This window comes from Ovis canadensis, chromosome 17, assembly GCF_042477335.2.
Source record: "Ovis canadensis isolate MfBH-ARS-UI-01 breed Bighorn chromosome 17, ARS-UI_OviCan_v2, whole genome shotgun sequence".
NCBI classification, from domain to species: Eukaryota; Metazoa; Chordata; class Mammalia; order Artiodactyla; family Bovidae; genus Ovis; species Ovis canadensis.
Genome location: NC_091261.1, coordinates 45193966 through 45207739, shown reverse-complemented (window position 1 = coordinate 45207739; position 13774 = coordinate 45193966). Strand labels below are relative to the sequence as shown.

At 40.2% G+C, this 13774-nt stretch overlaps 1 protein-coding gene and 1 pseudogene across 1 annotated transcript in view; both read left to right on the top strand.

Moving 5' to 3' along the window:
• The window catches only part of AFG2A (AFG2 AAA ATPase homolog A), a 350811-nt gene that overhangs the window by 31231 nt on the left and 305806 nt on the right, over nucleotides 1-13774 (top strand). The gene's annotated exons all lie outside the window — the stretch shown is intronic.
• LOC138422498 (heterogeneous nuclear ribonucleoprotein A1 pseudogene) lies at nucleotides 6522-9003 on the top strand (annotated as a pseudogene).

Sequence of the window (13774 nt, the reverse complement as noted above, 5' to 3'; positions counted from 1 at the left end):
TCCATGGGGTCGCTAAGAGTTGGACATGACTGAGCGACTTCACTTTCACTTTTCACTTTTACGCATTGGAGAAGGAAATGGCAATCCACTCCACTGTTCTTGCCTGGAGAATCCCAGGGATGGAGGAACCTGGTAGGCTGCTATCTATGGGGTTGCACAGAGTTGGACATGACTTAAGAAGCTTAGCAGCAGCAGCAGCGGCAGCAGCATAGAGCTCACTGAGAAGGCAATGGCACCCCACTCCGGTACTCTTGCCTGGAAAATCCCATGGACCGAGGAGCCTGGTGGGCTGCAGTCCATGGGGTTGCTAAGAGTCGAACACAACTGAGTGACTTCACTTTCACTTTCCACTTTCATGCATTGGAGAAGGAAATGGCAACCCACTCCAGTGTTCTTGCCTGGAGAATCCCAGGGATGGGGGAGCCTGGTGGGCTGCCGTGTATGGGGTCGCGCAGAATCGGACACAAATGAGGCAACTTAGCAACAGCAGCAGCATAGAGCTCACGGTGCACAGGGAAGTGCAGCAGTGTAACAGGTAAGATTATAATACATTTGTGTTGTATTTGTGAATGATCAGGGACGTTTTAACATGCTAATGAGGAAAGAAGGGATCCTGGGGACACACCGCTTTCAGAGGTTGAATTGTTGGGAAAAGTAGTAGGAGACTGAAGAATGGCAAGAGAGAGGGGAAGAGAACCCAAAAAAGTGGTGACATTTAAAATGAGGGAAGATTCCAGGGAGAAAGTAATTAGAAATAATATGTTATTAGTTACCACCAGTTGAGTATTTAGTGTGTCAGCCATTGTTTGAAGTGCCTTAACACACGTTAATAATTTCTTACAGCCTCCTTTATATGGTTATCCTCATTGTATAGGTGAAGAAACTTAGTTCAGAAATTTAGTGATGGAACTTCACCAAGATCACACAGGAAGTAAATAGTGAAGCCAGGAGCAGTGTAAGAGACCACAGGGATATCAAGTGCTTAGTACCTGGAAGGTCATGAGGTCCTTAGAGGAGAGTGGGGTTCTGTGGCTCGCTACTAGATTGCAGTAAATTGAGGGGTGATTGAAAGTTGAGGGAAAAGAGACAGTGATTGGAAATTTTTTGTTTTTCAGTTTTAATGGTCTGTTATTTAGAGTCTTAGTACCTTCCAAAAAAGAGATAAATATAGTTGGGTTGCCCACCCTTCCTGCCCCCTTTCCTTAAGTCAAAGTCAGACCTGGCTCTGTCCCTTCATTATTTTCCTAGTTCCTCTCTTCATGGGCCTTGCGCTAGTCCACCAAGCCATAGATCTTCAACCTTTGTTGGCATAAAAATTGTCCTCTAATCAATTGTCCTTTTAAAAAAAACTCTACATTTTAATAGGGTTGGTAAGCCAGATGAGTAAATAATTTGACATCGAGAATTTGAAACTAAAAGCTGTATTTTGGGGAAGGTTTGTTAAAACCTGGGACTGGTGAAGTGAGTTAATTCTGATGTTTTATGGGACTTCCCTGGTGGCTCAGACTGTAAAGCATCTGCCTGCAATGCGGGAGACCTGGGTTTGATTCCTGGGTCGGGAAGATCCCCGGGAGAAGGAAATGGCAATCCACTCCAGCACTCTTGCCTGGAAAATCCCACGGATGGAGGAGCCTGATAGGCTACAGTCCATGGGGTCGCAAAGAGTCAGACACGACTGAGTGACTTCATTTTCAGAAGACTTTACCCAGAATCATTTAGTACATTCCCTAATTTCACAGATGAGGACAGACTATGTGACCAATCCAAGCTCAAGCAGTTAGTGAAGTCTTAGCCCATAATTTGGGTCTTGAGACCCAAATTGCTTTCCATAGTGCCATTCCATAGTGCTTTCCATAGTGCCATTATTTTAAGAGCAACTTTTAAAAGTGATAGGGGATTCAGAATAGACTTGGCTTCTGCAATCAGTTTAAGTTATATCAATCATTTGTAATATAAATAACAGAAGAACCACAGTACCCTCTTTGACAGTATTCTGTTTAACTTCTTTTCTGTGAATAAGAAGTGAGAAATAGAACTCTCCCAGTGATATATCGAGTGATACTTACCACCTTGTCTATACTTAATACTGAGTTGAGGGAGAATAAATACTCCAGATAAAACGTTTACTGGAGCTCTACTATTTTGAGGAAAGTTTATTTTAAAAAAAGAGACAAGATTTTGTTACAGTTGCTCCCAGACTTCATATTTCTGAGTATACTACTCAGAAGTTTTATGCATGACTTTTAAAATTCAAATCTGAGATCCAGATGCCTGTGTTTCATACTGCTTCTTTATGTAATTAAGTGTCTGTAGGGTAGACAGTAATTCTAAAAAACATTATTACTCTTGTGATCAATTTAGTTTTTAAGAAGGAACTTAATTGCAGTCTCAGAAAATAACATTATTATTTAGCAAGCATAAATTGTAAAATTGTAGGATGCCATATGCTTGGGACAAGGTGTTTGTTGATTGAATATGGAGCATATGGTTTTGAAGAGCATGAATTTAGAGTAATTACTCTTGTCCAGAACTGATTATATCTGGAGAATGATGTGGGTCTTAAGGAGAACATGTCATATACTGGAAAGAATGTGTTGGCATTAGGCTTGCTTGGGGCATTTTGCCTTTTTTTCCTTTTCCTTGCGTCTTGTTTTCCATTTCAAAACTTTTGAGATCATTAGAACATAAAATAATGAAAACAAAATGACACATTTAATTAGCTAAACCTGTTTTTTGTTTCAAAGTTGTGTTTCTTAAGAACATAGAAGTATTGCTTCTGTTTTTGTTTATATTTTTAAAATCAACTTTAAACTTAGTAAGGAAAGAAAATGTCACGGATGGCTTGCCCTAAGCTATATATTCCTTGATGATGTACATGTGTCCATTTGCTCCCGTAGTTAATTTACTTCCAGTTTATAAAAATATATGTATTTTTCAAATTTTAATTACTTGGCATAGATTCGAATATGGCTTCCTTAGGAATGGTCATGTCCAATAATTTAAGCTTAGCATCATAGAATTTTTAAGATAAAAAAAAAGTAATTTAGAGAAAATATATTTTATTCTTTCCATGTAATAAATGAGATAACTGATGGCCAGAGAAGCTAAGTTTTATATGTAAAGTGACACCTGAACTGGTAGCAGATCTAGGACCCTGGAAGACTGGTTGCAATTATATGATAGCTTCAGAAATTTTTAATTTTTAAAGCTCTGATATACACTTAACATATAATTCATATAAATTCTGTTTCAACTTTGTTGTTTTCAAGAATAGCATTTGTATAAAATACAATACCTTTATATATAGAGTCTAGAAACATTGAACTTCATATTGAGAAAGAATCTGAAGGCCTATGGCTGGAATTTCCAGTATCCCTTTGTTAGGTTTTGCAAATCTGTAATCCATCTTTCAGTTTTCCCTTTCTGACAGTCTGCCATTCTTTATTTTCTCACATATCTGCAAATGAACAGAGTCGGATTCAGTTTTACTTAGAACATGTTTTTTCTTTCTAAGAATGAACTCTATAAGGACAGAGATTTTGTCTTTTATTGTTCTTCAGGGCCATGTAATCTCTAAAGCGTTATGCTCATTCTTGTCCCTAGGCCTTTATATATGCTATCATCTGAATACTCCACTGCCTCTATGGCCTCAGTTCCCAAATTATCAGTTTTTTATCAATTCATTTTTCAGGTCTAACTACTTGAGCTTGTACACATGTTTTAGTCTCTCTTCATTTGTGAAATTCAAGAATATACTGAATGATTTCTGTGAGAGTTACCTAACTCTAAACTGTCACTAATCCTACTAAACTGAGTTAGATTTCCCTGACTGTTTTTATGCTACTTTGTTCTTTCCATGTCATTGTACTTGGCACGGCATATAATAATAACAGCTTCTTTAATATGTCTTCTCTATTAGACAGTTAGCGCTGTGAAAGGTTTATCTGCCTTCTTGCGCTTTTGCATTGTAGCATGAACGAGTTCAGTACATTGCTGGGTAAGTTAAATATGCCTAGGAGTTTCTCAGTGAATATTTTGAATATATAAGTAGGGTTAATATTGAAAAAGAACACTGTGAAAGAGTAACTTGTAGTCAATGGCTGAATCTTCTCGGTGGCTTCATGACATAATATTTTATGATTTGCTTTGCTTTAATATGAATAGTACTTAATTGGCAAGTAAGTAATACAGGTCCAGAATAGAGATTCTCTCATTGAGAACTGTTCTTTAAAAATACTTGCAGATTAATTAACATAGGGAATGCTCTTGTCTCTCAAGTCCAGTTCTTTTCTCCCTTTTTTGTAGTGTCTTTATTTATAATTTTTTTCCCTTTAACTTTACTTTTTTATGTATTCTATTTTTTAATAAACTTCTTCCTGAAATATATGTAGAAAAATGAATAAACTATAAGATCTATGCATTTTCCAAAGTGAATGCATTTATATAATCACATGAGTGTTTTTAAATAGGTAACTGGATATAAAGCATTATTAGTACCCTAGAACTTATATCAAATTCTCTCCCATTCACTACTCCTCACTTCAATCCAAAAGGCTTCTAACACCATAGATTAGTTCAGCGTGATTTGTGCTATCTTCTTTCACTCATATTATGGTTTGAGAGCTTCATCATTCTATTCTGTGTCTCATTAGTTCATTTTTATTGCTATATTTTATTGTATAAGTATTGAATAGTTATGCCATCAATATTCATGCACATAGTTTTTTGGTGTGCAAATGTACAGATTTCTAGTTGTATTATATCTAGGGTGAAATTATAAGGATGTGGAATATGTGTATGTTCTTGTTAGTAAATGCTGTCAAAACTGTTCTGTAGTGATTGCATCAATTTACTCTTCCACTAGTAATGTGTGAAAATTCTAGTTTCTTCTCATTCTTGCCAGCATTTGGTGTTGTTTTTTTTTTTTTAAACAATTTCATTGTGGTTTTATTCTTTGATGCCTTGTTGAACACTTTTTTATGTATGTATTGTCCATTTAGATATCCTCTGTTGTGACATGCCTGCTGCTGTGCTGTGCTTGTTGCTCAGTCATGTCCGACTCTTTGTGACCCCGTGGACTGTAGCCCTCCAGGCTCCTCTGTCCATGGTGATTCTCCAGGCTAGAATACTGGAGTGGGTTGCCATGGCCTCTTCTAGGGGATCTTCCCAAGCCAGGGATCAAACCCAGGCCTCCCACATTGCAGGCAAATTCTTTACTGACTGAGCCACCAGGGAAGCCCAAGAATACTGGAGTAGGTAGCATATCCCTTCTGCAGGGGATCTTCTTGACCCAGGAATCAAACTGGGATCTTTGGCATTGCAGGTGGATTCTTTACCAGCTGAGCTACCGGGGAAGCCCGTGACATGCCTATCAAATATCTATTTAATTTTTCTATGCTGTTGCTTTTAAAGAATAATTCCTCTGCTTATAGTGTCTTTGAGGAATAGAAGTTTGTTTTATTTTGGATATTATTATTCATTGTATTCTTTACCTCTGTTCTTTTCATTATATTTTGTCTCTGTTAAAATTTTCACTATTCCTCCATTCTGTTCCTGAGTTCATTGAGCATCTTTATGATTATTACCTAACTCCCTATTGAGTAGATTGCTTATCTCCCCTTTGTTTAGTCCTGTTTCTTAGGTTTTGTCTTATTCCTTTGTTTGAAACATATTCCTCTGTTTCCTCACTTTGCATATTTTGCTGTTTTTTGTTTTGTTTTTCTTGTGTGTCAGTACAGTTGACAGTACAGGTCAATTGTATTGAGTGATTTTGGAGAAGTGCCCTTTTGTAGGTGATGTTCTGTGAGGCCCAGCAGCACACTCCCCTCTTGTCACTAGAGCTATTAATACATGCTTTATGGTGTGACCCCTATGTGGGCTGCACAAGTCCCTCTATTTTGGTGAGGCTGACTGCTGCTGGTGAACTAGGAGACAGAGCTGTCCCCAGATCAGTTGCCAGCCAGTCCCTCTCTCATGAGTAACTACTGGCCTCCTGGTATGTGCAGTTGGGTTCTAAGCTGGCTAGCTATGAAGCTCAGGATATTCTGGGACTGGAGATGGTCTGCTCACAGGCAGGGCAGGATCCTGGTGTGACTGGGCGTCCCAGGAGGATAGGGTCTGGTGCTGGCCCACTAGTGGGTGGTAAGCCCCTGGCACTAATATGCTAGAGGATGGACTCCACAGTAGTGCTGGCAAGTACCACTGTCCTCATGACAAAATGAGCTCCTAAAAAATGACTGCTGCCAGCATCTGTGTTTCCAGCAGAAATTCCATTTGCCTCCTGCCTTTCTAGAAGGTTCTCCAAGATTAGCAAGTAGATCTGACTCAGGCTCATTTGAAATTACTGCCTCTGTACTGGACCCATAGTGTATGAAATTTCACCTGACCCTTTTAAGAGCAGAGTCTCTGTTTTGTACAACTCTCTGACTCTGCTGTAAAGAAGCCCAGCTGGCCAGATATTCTGGGGGCTTGTCTTCCCTTCTCAGTTAGGGCAGGATCCCCAGGCTGGGGAGCCTGGTGTGGGGCTTGGGCACCTCACTCCTTAGGGAGAATTTTGTAATTGTGATGATTCTTCTGTTTATGGGTCACCCTCCTAGGTGTATGGGTATTAACTGTGTTGCATCTCTGTCCCTCCTACTGCCTCATAGTTCCTTCTTTTTATCTTGAGTTGTAGAAATCTTTTCTGTTAGTCCTCAGGTTGTCCTCATAGATGGTTGCTCTGTAAATAGATGTAATTGTGGTATCCTTGTGAGAGAAGATGAGGTCAGAGTCACCCTATTCTGCCATCCTTTTGACACCCTCCCTAAACTCTAGGCTGCTTTTTTCTTTTGCCTTTTCTGTCTCCTCTGGGAATTACTGCTCTTCCCTTGCTATCCTCATAGATGTGAAGTTTTTGCCCAGCTCTATGTTGTGTAGTTTGTATTTGAACTTGTAGAGGTTTTGTTGTTTTAAAAGTATACATTTATATAATAATGTTGTGTAGGATTTTAAAAACCATATATTGCTTTGTAATTTGGTATAGTCACTGTGGAAAACAGTATAGAAGTTCTTCAGAAAAATAAAAATAGCTTTATCATATGACCCAGCAATCTTTAACTATATCTGCTGCTGCTGCTAAGTCACGTCAGTCGTGTCCGACTCTGTGTGACCCCATAGATGGCAGCCCACCAGGCTCCCCCATCTAGACAGAGCTATAATTCAACAATACCCATGTACCGCCATGTTCATAGCAGCACTATTCACAATTGCCAAGACATGGAAACATCCTAAATGTCCTTCAATGGATGAATGGATAAAGAAGATGTGGTGCATATATAGAGTGGAATACTACTCAGCCATACAAAAGAATGAAATAGTGCAATTGTCAGCAACATGGATGCAACCAGAGATTATTATACTAAGTTAAGTCAGAAAGAGAAAGACAGATTCCATATAATATCACTTATATAAGTGGAATCTAAAATGTGACACAAGCTTTCTGCCCGTGGACGCTGCTGAGAAAGCATCGTTGAAATCTTCCCCGCTTCCACTGCCGTCATGTCTAAATCAGAGTCTCCCAAAGAGCCCGAACAGCTGTGGAAGCTCTTCATCGGAGGATTGAGCTTTGAAACAACCGATGAGAGTCTGAGGAGCCATTTTGAGCAATGGGGAACGCTCACAGACTGTGTGGTAATGAGGGATCCAAACACCAAGCGCTCCAGAGGCTTCGGGTTTGTCACATATGCCACGGTGGAGGAGGTGGATGCGGCCATGAATGCAGGGCCACACAAAGTGGACGGAAGAGTTGTGGAACCAAAGAGGGCCGTCTCAAGAGAAGATTCTCAAAGACCTGGTGCCCACTTAACTGTGAAAAAGATTTTTGTTGGTGGCATTAAAGAAGACACTGAAGAACATTGCCTGAGAGATTATTTTGAACAGTATGGGAAAATTGAAGTAATTGAAATCATGACTGACCGAGGCAGTGGCAAAAAGAGAGGCTTTGCTTTTGTAACCTTTGATGACCATGACTCCGTAGACAAGATTGTCATTCAGAAATACCACATTGTGAATGGCCACAACTGTGAAGTGAGAAAAACCCTGTCTAAGCAAGAGATGGCTAGTGCTTCAGCCAGCCAGAGAGGTCGAAGTAGTTCTGGAAACTTTGGTGGCAGTCGTGGAGGTGGTTTTGGTGGGAATGACAACTTTGGTCGTGGAGGAAACTTCAGTGGTCGAGGTGGCTTTGGTGGCAGCCGCGGTGGTGGCGGATATGGTGGCAGTGGGGATGGCTATAATGGATTTGGTAATGACGGTGGTTATGGAGGAGGCGGCCCTGGTTACTCTGGAGGAAGCAGAGGCTATGGAAGTGGTGGACAGGGTTATGGAAACCAGGGCAGTGGCTATGGCGGGAGTGGCAGCTATGACAGCTATAACAACGGTGGAGGCGGAGGCGGCTTTGGCGGTGGTAGTGGAAGCAATTTTGGAGGTGGCGGAAGCTACAGTGATTTTGGCAGTTACAACAATCAGTCTTCAAATTTTGGACCCGTGAAAGGAGGAAACTTTGGAGGAAGAAGTTCTGGCCCCTGTGGTGGTGGAGGCCAATACTTTGCCAAACCACGAAACCAAGGTGGCTATGGTGGCTCCAGCAGCAGCAGTAGCTATGGCAGTGGCAGAAGGTTTTAATTACTGCCAGTAAACAAAGCTTAGCAGGAGAGGAGAGCCAGAGAAGTGACAGGGAAGCTACAGGTTACAACAGATTTGTGAACTCAGCCAAGCACAGTGGTGGCAGGGCCTAGCTGCTACAAAGAAGACATGTTTTAGACAATACTCATGTGTATGGGCAAAAAACTCGAGGACTGTACTTGTGACTAATTGTATAACAGGTTATTTTAGTTTCTGTTCTGTGGAAAGTGTAAAGCATTCCAACAAAGGGTTTTAATGTAGATTTTTTTTTTGCACCCATGCTGTTGATTGCTAAATGTAATAGTCTGATCATGACGCTGAATAAATGTCTTTTTTTTTTTTTAATGTGCTGTGTAAAGTTAGTCTACTCTGAAGCCATTTTGGTAAACTACCCCAACAGTGTGAAGTTAGAATTCCTTCAGGGTGATGCCAGGTTCATTTGAAATTTATTTACAAACCTGCCTGGTGGAGAAGCTGCTGTCTTCAGAACCTTGGTGTAGTTGAGCTGACAGTTGCTGTGTTGTGACCTGGAGCTCACCACTAAAAGGGTCACTCATGCAAAGTCATGGAGGTTTTTAAATTTTTTTTTGGTTATTAATGATTGTTGGCACACCATATGCAATATATCTAAATTGAATTATGGTACCAGATAAAGTTATAGATGGGAATGAAGCTTGTGTATCATTCACTATCATGTGTAATCAATAAAAGATTTAATACCCTCTTGAAAAATTAAAAAAAAAAATGTGACACAAGTGAACCTACCTATGAAACAGAAATAGAATCATGGATGTGGAGAATAGATTGGTGGTTGCCAGAGGAAGGAGTTAGTGGGAGAAAGGAGTGGGGTGTCGGGGTTAGCAGATGTAGGCTTTCATATATGGAATAGATAAGCAGCAAGGTCCTACTGTATGGCACAGAGAACTGTGTTCAGTATCCTGTGATAAACCATAATGGAAAAGAGTATTTTTAAAAAGAACATATATATGCATAACTGAATCACTTTGCTGTACAGCAGAAATTAACACAATATTATAAAGCAACTATATTTCAATTTAAAATCCCATATACTTCCTATCTTTTCCAAATCCCTTTCTCAAATTAAAATTTTGATTTCTTCTATTGTCAAACTTTTTGCTTCATGCCATAAATTTCGGAAAATTATTAGACTACTTCCGTTGTTTAAGTTTTTAGTATATCACTATCAGTAAGGTATCTGATCTAAATTAGAAATGTTGACAAGTATTACCAGATAGCCATTTGAAACATGCTGCTGCTGCTGCTAAGTCACTTCAGTCATGTCCGACTCTGTGTGACCCCATAGACAGCAGCCCACCAGGCTCCCCCGTCCCTGGGATTCTCCAGGCAAGAACACTGGAATGGGTTGCCATTTCCTTCTCCATTGCATGAAGGTGAAAAGTGAAAGGGAAGTTGCGCAGTCATGTCCGACTCTTCGCGACCACATGGACTGCAGCCTACCAGGCTCCTCCATCCATGGGATTTTCCAGGCAAGAGTACTGGAGTGGGGTGCCATTGCCTTCTCCTTTGAAACCTGAAGAAGTGTTAAATTCTTTTGGTCTTTTGATCACTTCCATTCATATGAGTTTTTTTTTTTAAGCACTGCTTATCTTTCAGGTCACCAAGGTGCCTTACAACCAGTGCATCATTACTGAAGTTTTACTTATTTAGTTTATTATGCTATTACACTGTTTCACTAAAAGGTTTGTTGGGCAGTGAAACGACCTAGTTTAAAGTAAACTTTTATTTTCATGTCAAGAGCTGTGAAGGATTTGAGATTTTATCCTACTTGCAAGCTAACAAGGATCATAAGTTCTTGCAGAGGACACAGTATTCCTGGGTCAGAGTCAAAGGATAGACAGTTACTTATAGCAACAGAAATAGCCAGAGCAGAATAATTTGCACCAGCTCCTAGAGCCTCACTTTTCCCAGAGAGACACAAAGAAGACTGGGTGACATCTGAGTCTGTATAAGGTGGCATTACAGGAGGAGAACCTAAGCTTAGGGAACCTGAATCTTTTGTAATGGGCAATAAGTATATCTGCCCTTTGCTTTGGAGGGAAGCATTCTATCTTCTGTACAAACATCCTTGAAAAGATAGTCTATAAGAGAGGCAGTTAATGCTGCAAAGATAAGTAGAAATTTGAGAGACATGAAGAAGAATTATCTTTCAGGGACTTCCCTTGTGGTCCAGTGGCTAAGACTCTGCACTCCCAATGCAGGAGACCTGAGTTCAATCCCTGATCAGGGAATTAGATCCCACATGCTACAACTAAAGATCCTGTGTGCTGCAGCTAAGACTGATGCAGACAAATTAATTAATTGTTTAAAAAATAAATTACCTTTCAGTGTTTTTGGAAGGCAGAAAACCAAATGGGCATTTATAAGATAGACTTAAATAAGTGACTTACAGATTTTAGATTTCAGAGAATGGCCTAAGAAAATTTCCCTAGAAAATAGTGATCTTTTTACATAATATCCTTGATTTCCTCTTTTATATCTTTTTTCTAGTTAGCTATTATCTCAAAGACCTCCATGAATATTAGACTCACAATGATAGTTTCCTTGGGAAAGATTATTAGGTATCTGTTTTCTGAGTGGTGTCCTAGTATTCAGTGTTTCCCTTAGTAAAAAGGAAAGATACCCAAACTTTTGTTGGAGGGGATTTATGTTTGCCTTCCTTTCACCATTGCTTCTGTTTCAAAGTTCAAATAAATGAAAGCAAGTAAAATGACTATTATGGTATTATTTTAATTTGTCAAGATTCACTGAGGCATAACGTTTTAGACAAAAGACATTAAAAATGATGGCGCTAGCTAGTGTCCAAGAGCAAGTTCAGTTATTCAGACTGGATTTCCAAGAGGTCTCTGTGACTTAAATTCTTCAGAGTGGATCTTGATTTGTACTAGAACATAAATATAGCATTTCATTACAAAAGACCCTAAAGCCGAGAGCACAGGGGGACTATGCTGCCCTCTAGACTAGAGATTCTTATCACAGATCAAAAGGCTTTAAATCTGACAACTTAGATTTGGAGGGGATGAGTTGGGGCTTTCAGTTCTGTCAGTGTTTAAACTCCAAGCAAATAGCAAAAACAAAGAATGTAATATCTTTAACTTTTTAGGTCAGCATGATCTTTTTAAAATTATTTTGCATCTCTCTAACTCTGACTTAGTTGATCATTTTTTAGCTTTGTGGCATTTTACTATCTCTCTATCTCTGCCTATTCTCTCTCTTGTCTTACACCATCATTTCTTTTATTCTCCTCAAATGATCAACTTTCCTAAGATTGAAACTTCAGCCACCATTCTTCCATCCTGATCCCTCTTTAGCTTCCCTTTTATAGGTCGCTTCTCCTCCTATAATTTTTCATATATATACATATAACTCTGAAGTTTGATTCTCCCTTGAATTCCAAAACCACATTTCCAACTGCCAGCTGAACATTTCCTTCAAGATGTTCTGCGAATAACTTATAAGACCTGTAACTCTGATTTGTATGTACTAACAAAAAGGGCAGGTCAAAAAGTATGTTCAGTTCAGTTGCTCAGTCGTGTCCGACTCTTTGTGACCCCATCAGTCACAGCACGCCAGGCCTCCCTGTCCATCACCAACTCCCGGAGTTCATTCAGATTCATGTCCATCGAGTCACTGATGCCATCCAATCATCTCATCCTCTGTCGTCCGCTTCTCCTCCTGCCCCCAGTCCCTCCCAGCATCAGAGTCTTTTCCAATGAGTCCACTCTTCGCATGAGGTGGCCAAAGTACTGGAGTTTCGGCTTTAGCATCATTCCTTCCAAAGAAATCTCAGGGCTGATCTCCTTCAGAACGGACTGGGTGGATCTCCTTGCAGTCCAAGGGACTCTCAGGAGTCTTCTCCAACACCACAGTTCAAAAGCATCAATTCTTCGGCACTCAGCCTTTTTCACAGTCCAATTCTCACATCCATACATGACCACTGGAAAAACCATAGCCTTGGCTAGGCGGACCTTTGTGGCAAAGTAATGTCTCTCCTTTTGAATGTACTGTCTAGGTTGGTCATAACTTTTCTTCCAAGGAGTAAGCGTCTTTTGATTTCATGGCTGCAGTCACCATCTGCAGTGATTTTGGAGCCCCAAAAAATAAAGTCTGACACTGTTTCTACTATTTCCTCATCTGTTTCCCACAAAGTGATGGGACTGGATGCCATGATCTTCGTTTTCTGGATGTTGAGCTTGAAGCCAACTATTTCACTCTCCTCTTTCGCTTTTATCAAGAGGCTTTTTAGTTCCGCTTCACATTCTGCCATAAAGGTGGTGTCATCATTATTGATATTTCTCCCGGCAATCTTGATTCCAGCTTGTGCTTCTTCCAGCCCAGCGTTTCTCATGATGTACTCTGCATAGAAGTTAAATAAGCAGGGTGACAGTATACAGCCTTGACGGACTCCTTTTCCTATTTGGCACCAGCCTGTTGTTCCATGTTCAGTTCTAACTGTTGCTTCCTGACCTGCATACAGATTTCTCAAGAGGCAGGTCAGGTGGTCTGGTATTCCCATCTCTCTCAGAATTTTCCACAGTTTCTTGTGATCCACACAGTCAAAGGCTTTGGCATAGTCAATAAAGCAGAAATATTTTTCTGGGACTCTCCTTTTCCATGATCCAGTGGATGTTGGCAATTTGATCTCTGGTTCCTCTGCCTCTTCTAAAACCAGCTTGAACATCTGGAAGCTCTCGGTTCACGTATTGCTGAACGCTGGCTTGGAGAATTGTGAGCATTACTTTACTAGCATGTGAGATGAGTGTAATTGTGCGGTAGTTTGAACATTCTTTGGCATTGCCTTTCTTTGGGATTGGAATGAAAGCTGACCTTTTCCAGTCCTGTGGCCACTGCTGAGTTTTCCAAATTTGTTGGCGTATTGAGTGCAGCACTTTCACAGCATCATCGTTTAGGATTTGAAATAGCTCAACTGGAATTCCATCACCTCCACTAGCTTTGTTCATAGTGATGCTTTCTACGGTCCACTTGACCTCACATTCCAGGATGTCTGGCTCTAGATGAGTGATCACACCATCGTGATTATCTGGGTCATGAAGATCTTTTTTGTCCAGTTTTTCTG